Source organism: Gymnoscopelus microlampas, assembly GCF_963454915.1.
Source record: "Gymnoscopelus microlampas genome assembly, chromosome: 19".
In the NCBI taxonomy this organism is placed as follows: Eukaryota; Metazoa; Chordata; class Actinopteri; order Myctophiformes; family Myctophidae; genus Gymnoscopelus; species Gymnoscopelus microlampas.
Window position 1 is genome coordinate 27,629,877 of NC_139956.1, and position 10,482 is coordinate 27,640,358.

Genomic DNA, 10,482 nt, shown 5'->3' on the forward strand with positions numbered 1-10,482 from the left:
AAAAAATATTTAATGCAGAGCAAAACAGCAGTGAGCTCCGGGGGAGTCCGCTCAACCAAGTATAATAAGGTTCAAGTGGTTAAAAGTTGTTGTTGAGATAAGTTTCCAGTGTCCCACGAGGCCCTGTATGAATTATGGACATCACTTCCTGTCGTCATTCATTCAATTCATTTGAGTGATCCCTGTCAGTCAATAATAATGTGGGGACACAAACTGACAGAAATCAAAAAGGGTCACGTTAGTCTGTCTACTTGCCGTACAACACCTCCCTACACACAGCTGATTCAAATTAATGATGAATGGCTCCGACACTTGCTCTTAGCAGTATAGCCTAAACTCCTGTCCTGTGTTTCATTCTTACTGGCTGCTGTTGCTGCTGTGACACCTGAATCTCTGCATGGGAATTCAATTGTGCTTGTTAAGTGACGTCAGCGCTTGATACTAAGCATTGATCATTCATTAACTCTTTAACTGACAGAGTTAAAACATCGTCTATAGCTGCCCTTGACAGCGATTTCGAGCGTTTTTACTAACCTTTGAAACATCATAGAATATTATTCTTCACAGCGATCCACCCGGCGATCGCCTTTCGAAGACGAAGGGGGGTCTCGGAGAATTGGGGGGAAAAAAGCGTGCAGTCGCCAAAAGCAACGGAAAGCAGAGACATTTTTATTTTTATAAATCCTATAATACCAAACGAAACTACTTTCATTGTGTTGTGATCACGTGATTTCTGGGAACATGAACATGCATATTCTGGTCGGGGATACCAATTATATCCAATCAGGAGAGAAAACTCACACAGGGTGAGCAAGTGAAAATTGGACGTGATGACACAAAGAAATTAGCAGACAAATTTGGAACTGGAACACTATTAAAGGGGCTACACCATGAATTTTAAAAATATATATTATATATAAATATTGCCCCCTAATACGTTTAAAACAGGTTGTAAGCCTAAAAAACATCCAGATATTTTTCTCACAATCTGACTGTCTGTCATTCCAAGCTTTTTCAGCTGCAATACCAAAACGTCCTTTTGGGCAGGGGGGGGGGCTACTGAGCAATTCTCTCTGGCCATCATCAATGCAAAGTCAAGTCAAGTGATGTCACTTGCCTTGCCATTCTGAAATGGCCTGTTCAGACACGCCCATTCTGAAAATCTCTGAAATGAGAATGAATGACTGAATGTTAAAAAAAAATATTTTTTGGGGTACAAGAGACACTGGGGAGCCCAAAAATACTAAAAACCTAAAAAAAAATGAAATTCATGGTGTAGCCCCTTTAAATTGAAGCTGATGAATGGGTATTGGATGAAATTGGCACCTGAAAATGTATTTTCTGTTTAAAGAGCTGGAGAGACAGGGAGACCTCTGTCACTGAACACTCTGTAGCAATGATTACTATCATAATAGCCAATCGAAACCCAAAACTTAAATGGGTGACTAAAAAACTGTTAAAATGACAATGATGTGAGTGGACTTGAGCTACGAGAAACACTGCGGAGGGAGCCTGTAGGCGAGCGAGTCGCCGTGCCGAACGCTGCAGAGTCCACTTCAGCCGACTCAGTGCCGTTCGAGTTACGTCCCGATAGGGACAGAATCAACCCCCCCCCCAGTTGAGTTGTCTAACGTTTGCTGTTTGGTCAAATCCGTCCCAAGCCGGCACCCGTTTGCCGTCTTGGGAGTGAGAATGCGTTGATGAGACAGATTGCAATTAAAAGCTTGTATGAAGCCATTTCACTTCCAATTTCACTTTCTTACAGTAGATGGGATACTAGGCGGCTCCTCTCTGCTCGCCTCTAGGTTGCCTTACGCGTGTGCGCGCGCACACACACACACACACACACACACACACACACACACACACACACACACACACACACACACACACAAATGCAGCCCTGGCGGTATTTCCCAAAGAGTACATGTCAGGTGGCTTGTAAGGTAAGAAAATGTTTTGCCCTCCACATCGAAAAACAAAACCCATGGTGACATATCCACCACGCTTGGCTGGTAAAATACAAATGGGATGTGTTTCTGAAAAGGTCAATACAGTGATTCATCTGATAGCAGGAGAGGATGTATTCTACCTTTTCTCAATGCTTTCGCCCACACTGCCACCAGTATGCATCATACTACCGAGTGTGTAGGAGTTCCTGAGGCTAGATTGAGGCGCCTTGCATTTTCATACGCCTGCATCATCCTTCATAGGCTTAGCACTGTCAGCGAGAGACATTCCTAAAGTATCCCTCCATCCATTTTCTCTTCCCTCTCTCTCCTCTCTCCCTCTCGTTCGCTCATCGCCTTTCCTTCTCAAAACAAAGATGTAATGTCCTTGAGGAATTATGGAGGTGATAAAGTATAGTCAAAACTATGGGAAATGCAGGAGTTTCTGTCTGTACTGTAAGTCACCCCACAATGGTTGTTTACCCCCTCCTTTACAGCACTTACTGTAACCCTTCCTGCTGACTGGAGGCCCAGAGCAGGCCAAACTTGGTCACAAGACAGTCTTTGAGGAAGAACCGAGAATGTTGACTGTATTTAGTCCAGTGGTTTTCATTATTTATGTCAAGGACCCCCAAATTGATATGTGTTTGGCTGAGGAGCCCCAGCTGTAAAGATGTTGTGCCATAGGATAATGTGTCTTGTTTAAAGGACGACTTCACCAATTTTCATCTTCATATAATTAGTCCTCACTAATGCTTATTATAATGTGCCATTTTTGTCAACTCACTCTGTGTCAGGAGGTGGGCTGTGGACAGTTCAGAAACCCGCCTACCAGTGACATCATCGGTGGGGAATCCAAGCTAATAGAAACTGCAGGCTTTCTATTCCTGGAAAGTTAGCATGCTTTAATAGACGCCATTGTTCTCGCGTTAATACAAAATGAAATAAAACTTATTTTTTTTAAAAAAGCCTAACGATGATGTCACTGGTAGGCTGGTTTCGGAACTGTCCACAGCCCTCCTCTGAGACACCTTACCTTCCTATGTCCAGACTCACCGAACTATAGCTCGGGAAGCCTTTCTGAACCGGAGGATTTTCCGAGGTCGTAAGGAGTATGTACTGGCCTTTAGTCTACATGGGAGGTTCCTCACCCCGGCCTTCATCAGGGACCCCGGCTGCTTCTGCTATGGTTTTTCATCCTACCTGGATGCTAATTGCATTCACCTGGTGTCTAGCTGTCTAATCAAAGACTAGTTAATCCTGGTGCAGCAGGTGAATGCAATTAATTAATGGTAATGGTACCTGTGTCTCTCTTTCTTATCCTCCACTTAAATGGTCCATCTAGTAAACCAGCAATGACTTGAAACGTACAATCGTTACATAACAAAAAGCCATATTGACCAATTGATCAACTTCAACATCGACTGTCTAACCATAATTATTCCTTGACCCCTCTAGTATGTTGCATTAACCTTTGCCCTTTCACTCTCTACCCTTTTTGCCCTTTGCCCTCCTTCCCCCGCTTACAGAGAAGGCGTCGGCGGCAAAGCCCCAGGAGCCTGAAGAGGAGGTGGACATCGACATGGAGGCTCCAGAGACGGAGAAGGCAGCGCTCGCCATCCAGAACCAGTTCAGACGCTTCCAGAAGAAGAAGAAGTAACGTCGACGACTGACTGACTGGGTTCATAAAACAAAAAACAACACAAAAAACTCAACAAAAAGAAAACCAAAACAATCAAAAATAGAGAAAAAAACAAACCAATAAAGACAAAAAACCTGATAAAAAACTAAAAAACTCTCCGCAAAAGGAGGTGGGAGAGCAGCTATAGGACGATAGGCTAAAGTTCCAAGTTCACCGTCACACGCATAGAAGTACAATTAAACGCTTGCATGAGATGAGGTCAGTCCCTGGCTGAATGGGGGAATATGAGAGGATTAAAAAGAGATGGGAACGGGAGGGAGAAAGGGAAGAGGGGGTGTAAAGAAAAAAAAGACTTATCGGGAAAAATAAGGGAAACGCGGAATTTATAAACTTAGCATGACGAAAACCGTATAGCCCTCCAATCCATCACTGACCACCTTTGCAACCAGGCCCACCCTGTCCCCCAGCGTGTCCCGCTCGACACTCCAGAACCTACAACCTCTTTGTCCCCGTTGACCACCTTATCCCCCCCCCACTGTCGTCACGGAAACACCGCAGATCCTTGAGAACAATCAGACAAGCCCCCCTCCCCACCCCAATACAAAACGTCTTGACTTGGCTGACAGACGACAGAATAAGCACAGAACCTCAATGAAACAGAACAGAACAGAATATTACACCAGATTTATGCTTAGTTGCATACTGCTGTCTCACACCGAGAATAGCTGATCTACAAGCTCCGCGATGCGATGCGTCGTGAGCTTGATGCGCAATCAAGTTTAAATCTGGCTTTTCTGCCATGAAGAGTAGAAGCACACTATCTAATTTCCATAAATTGTCTGTTCTTTCCATCTAGTTTCTTTCTTTGTCTCTTCCTTTGTATGTCGATCTCAGCTCCTTGTCCCCCCTCCCCCTCTCTCTTTCTCTCTCTCTCCCCACACCCGTGCCAAGTAAAAGGGCAATGAAAACAATACTGGCAGAGGTGTAAAATCACCTCTCCATCGCCTGCCATTTACGGATGTAGGCCAGGTACCTGATCCCACTTCGCCGTCAGGTTGACGGAGGCGGTGGTCATGGTAACCGTGTTCGTGTTAACTCTCTCTCTCTCTCTCTCTCTCTCTCTCTCTCTCTCTCTCTCTCTCTCTCTCACACACACACACATGGGCAGAGTTGATTCGCTCCAGGCCAGATCAATAGGCAACGGAAACTAGCCGCGTCTCATCCGCATGCATGCACACACACACACGTGCGCATGCATCACACACACACACACACACACACACACACACACACACACACACACACACACACACACACACACACACACACACACACACACACACACACCCCAACCGCTCTATCTGGCTTGCTAGTTGCAATCATTGATCCATTGATAGCCAATAATGGCCCACATTGTCTATGAAGTCTATGAACGCTCCCCAGAACATGAATCCTACTGATGTTGGTGACCCCATGGGCCTTTCCTCTGGCGCCCCACAGAATGTCTACTTCCACAACAAGACATCTCAAAATCTAATTGGCGACCGCGGGGATCTAAGAATGGCAATGTTGGTCGATTCAAACCGCTCAAGGAGGGGTGTAAGGGGCAGCACGACCTCTAGGGGCCACTATCTGGGCTTTTTAGACTATCCCTTATTACTTCAAGAACTTGGGCTTTACTGAAGGGCTTACATAAGAGCGAATTGAGGCCTAAAACCATCAACAGATAAATTCCCCAATGGAGAGACGGACCAATGTACAAAGGGCTTCATTAACTGCGGTCCCGTCTCTCCACACAGGACTAGTGAGTCGTCTACAGTATTTATGGCCCTGTGACAGGCAACGGTGTTGGGTTGCCCTGTCCCACGATCACCCAGCAGGTAACCCAAAACACATTAGCCCTTAAGTAAACACTCTAACGATTCTGGACAGTCGCCAGACCTAAAACCTGATCCTGATTAAACTCTGGATCACACAAGACGAGATAGAGATACACCTAGACAGGCAGGCAGAGAGAGGCCGGCTGACACAGAAAGAGAGAGAGAGAACCTCCACAGACAGTTGGAGGAGAAAGAGACAGATGGACAGATAAAACTAGACAGAGAGAAAGTCCCAAACATCCGTCCAGCTTGGCAATCAAAAAAATTTTATAAGACAGATGGAGACTGTGCCACAGAGAGAGAGAGAGAGAGAGAGAGAGAGAGAGAGTGAGAGAGAGACACAAACACACACACTGGTTGATGCAACGGAAACGTAACTTCATCAGTCAGTCGGTTCCAAGGTAGTTTAACTAAATCTGGAAGCACACTTTAGTCTTTGCACAACACTTGATAGGCCTGCGTGCGCATAATCAAGCACGCACAGAAACACAGAAACACAGAAACACACACACACACACACACACACACACACACACACACACACACACAGAAATAATTTACAACAACACAGAATCCTACATTTGTGGGGATTGTTTTTGCAAGCACACACACGCACGCATTGGGTGCGCACGCGCACGCACACACACACACACACACACACAAACACACACACATTCCCAGACTGCACCCTGCCTCAAGGCTTCACCTCCCTCCCGTCCCTCTGTATGTAGCACACTGACCCGCTTCCGCACAGCCAGACTGCTGTCCTCCGCTTTCATAATAATAATAACCTCCTCACTAATTACTAGTGGTATTATCGGAATGTAACCTCGTTTCTATTTAAGGGACGTAAAAAAATATATAAAGGCACAACCGGCACAAGTCGGCAGTCACGCACACCCCTCCTCCAAATCACCCCACCTCCTCTCCTATCACCATTTTATCCTGTTCAATCCTCCATCCATATCCTAAAATGGAGGTTAGTGCATGGATAGGACAGGGCTTACAATCGGGGCTGAGATAATTGAATCAGTGGCATCATCGCTGCAGTGCAGGGTGTGACAGACTCTAGCGATCTCTAGTGATTCTCAAACATTCTTGTCAAGGACCACCTAATTGATATGTATTTTTTGTAAATTTCTATTTCATTTTCTTGATTTTTATTACATTTTTTATAGTGGATCTACAGTACAAGTCTCTTTTAGATCAGCTATTTTCAAATATCCTAAGTATGAACTAATATAAACGTAAAAGATTAACTAGCTTTGTCGGGGCCCCCTCGGAGTGCATAATGACGCGATTTCCAAATAATTACTTGACTTGCACTCAGCTGGGATTCAGGTGGATTTAACTTGCCACTCACCTCAAGCAGCACATCATACCTTTTAACACTCCCAAAATGTGCTTTTGCCTGGACCTGTGCCTCCAGGGAATAAACACATAGTGAGCAAGGAATCCTAGTGGATTTAGAACGTTAGAGAGACCTACCACTCAGCTGAGCTCACTGTATTGTGGCTCTGTCACTTTAACACATCTATAATTGATAATGTATCCATGATGTAGCTATTCTGAGAACCTTTGGTTCTAAAATGGGGGACACAGAGTATGGAATATGGTCAAGGCCATTTCTCAAATAAATTAGCGAGTCTTTCTTTATGGAAATAGAGCATAGAGGCAAAGACGGGACTGGAATCCAGGGATTCCAATGGGTGAGAAAGAATTCATGTGACTTAACCACTAGGCTACACCATCAACAAATATATCTTTGTTTTCAGGCAGAAACCTTGTAACCTTTTTTGTAATGCCAAAAAGTTGCTAAAATAGCTGATCTACAAGCTCACAGTGCATCAAGATGTGACGTGTTGTGAGCTTGTTGGTTGGCTATTTTTGAACGTTTTTTTTATTAAGAAGTGAAAGTGATTTAGTGTGTCTGTGGAATTTATACCAATGGAAAGTATTAACAAGAGCTTGCGACAAAATAGTAAAGCTTTTGGACATACAGGTTTTCTGCCAGCAACGATATCTTGGATAGGTCTAAACCACAGTAAAACAAAATAGTTGGAATCACGGAAATGAAAATGGCTCCTATTCAGCGAGTGAGACTGTCCTACGTATGTCATCCTATGTCAATGTAGAAATCATCACACTTTAGGGCTCAGAATAGCTACCTGTCACACTCTCCAGGAGGCTAAATGTTGCTTGGCAACAGAGATGTTTCTAGGACGTATAAGCCAGCTGGTCACCTCAAATGCAACTAGTCCTCCATTGACCTGTGATCACATGCACAGTTACACACACGCAGGCACACACACACACACACACGGATGCATGCACACACGCCTGCACGCACGCACAGTAACAGTAGTTGTGAAAACGTTATGTCATGATTGCTGAATTAACCACTTAAGCCCTATTTTATATTTGACTATTCGAAAATAGCTGATCTACAAGCTTTAAAAAAAAACGTTTCACCTATTATGACATGCCCAAAATAGCCACGGGGAGGAAGCGGTTGGAAGTGGATTCAGATGAGATAGATAGATCACCTTGTCTGTCAGTCACTGTTAACTTGCATCTGGTCATTCTCAAAGCTCCAGCTCCAATATTAAATCTGCTTCGCCCAAGTATTTATCTTAGGTTTTGTAATGATTCTCTGACGACGTTCGCCTTCGAACAAGCAAGATGTGAAGATTCAAAATATGTGATGATAATTGTTTGGAGAAAAAAAAGAAAAAGGACAGATGCCCCAGTTAACTTTTCTTCAATTTTTCTATGTTTATTTCTATCTTTTTTTTCTTTTGTTCTTTGCCATTGCTGTGTTTTCATGTTTCTTTTTTTCTTTTGCTCCGCTTTGTGAGCCTGACCTCATTTCACGTCCCCCTCAAGGCAGCCAAATGCTGGCTTTGGAGAGCGTCACACAGCATGCCTTGCTACCGTACCATATGAACGAACGAACGAACGAACGAACGAACGAACAAGTGCAAGGCGTGGATGGATGGAACGAATAGCTCGCCTTGCTGCTGTGACGGTGAATCAATCATAAAACGCTGTATGGTTTCAACCAAGATGACTTAAATTCAAGATTTCTCAAAAACCATGAGCATTATTGGCAAACAACAGGCAGTGATTTTCTACAATGCCATTTTGTACGGCGTCTGTATACGATGTGTCTGGATATCCATACTCATTCACCCTAATGCACCCCCTTTCGCAGTATACTTCTATCCACACTTTACTCACTTTTGAAGTATGCTTGGACCAATATGTAATGTACTTGACAAGTGAAATGTAAATTGGTGGGGTATGCCAGCATTATTTGATCTCTGGATACAAGTTTGACAGCCTGGAAATGACATCAAAGCCATACTTTAGAGGAGAACAAAAAAAAATCAAAAACACTGTATATTTAGATGATCTTCTCGTTTTGTGTTGTCCCCGTAGTGTTGTAAAGCAATAGTCAAAGTAGCCCAGTTTAGTGAGATGTTTGAACAAAAAATAACAGAGCACCCTTCCACCTCACCAGTGCTTTCACGGTAGTTACAATGACCATGCTACTTAGGAAACAAACATTTCGTTTTTCAGAGCTTGCTGACTAAACGGGAGGTTTGCCTGCGATTGCATTTGCAGGAACATTCTGTATGTAGCATTTGTTTTATTTATTTGTTGGGGGGTTGGGTGGGGGTGGGCTAAATTTGCGATGATTGTCGTCAAATCCTGTTTTGGGATTTTGAGTTGCGGAACTTGTATTCCTTTGCAGCATGGCCGTAATGTGACCACCGTCTTATCAGGGAGGCAAACAGCCAATCAGGACGCTCCACAGTACCCCATCCCACAACTCACTCTACAGTTTGAACCAATCAAAACCCTCCCTTTTTGGCCTCTTTAATTCTACCATGATCAATGCTTTATTTATTGATGTTTTACTGATTTATGTCTATTATTTATGTGGATACATACAAATGTGTGTATTTATCCCACTAGTTTTGTTGTGTTTCTGATGTGCTTGCATGTGGAACCCATATTTGTATGTTTTAAAGCTATGAATTCCCTCTATGTGTTCGACATTTCAATCTGCCGCGTGTTGGGGGATGTTCGGAGATGGAGGTTGATGTGAGAACGCACAAGAACACTCCCTGTACTGTGTTTTCTGCACTAAATAAAATTTGCTGCATATTGCTTATTAACTCTAACTACTGCGTGTGTTTACCATCTGTGTGTCTCATTTCTCTTGTTTTAATAATAACCGTATACCATAATCATAACCATAACTTAATCCAGTGGTTCTCAAAACATTTTCATGTCAAGGACACCCAAATTGATGTCGTCTCTATCGGGTGGAAATCTCGTATGTCCAAAACTACTTTTGATGCTTTCGTGTGACACAGTAGTATGATCAAGTAGGGCGTTAATTGAAGAAAAAACACAAAACGTTAAAATATGGAGATTCTGCCCGACAGGAACGATAATGTATTAGGCTATGGGGGGGTTAGCCGAGCGGTTAAGGTGCGTGCGTACCACACAGGCTGTAATGCCTGACAGCGAGTCCTGGGTTTGATTCCCGAGCCTGGCACCCCTCTGTCTGATGCATGTTATTCCCAGACTCTCTCTCCCTATTTCCTGTCTCTACACTGTGAACTGTTAACTCCATTAGGCCCTGGACCCCTGTTATAATGTTTTGTGCCTGGGAGGGAACGCCATATGAGAAGATTCTTGTTATTAGGATTTAGCACATACTTCTACTGTCTATATACTGTGGGGAAATATAAACAGTTGAGAGAGTGAAGTCTATGATTCGTATACATTCCCTCATATTACTGGGTTAACCACATGAACCATAACGTCCCTATTCTGTTATCTGTCCTATCCTTAGGCTTTTAAATTGCATGCTGTATCCGATCCTGCCGATATGTCTGAGTCATAGTGTCACAAAATATTTATTAACAAATATCAGAAACTCACTATACATACAAGAGGTAACAAATGCTCTGACGTCACGTGATGTCATCAATAT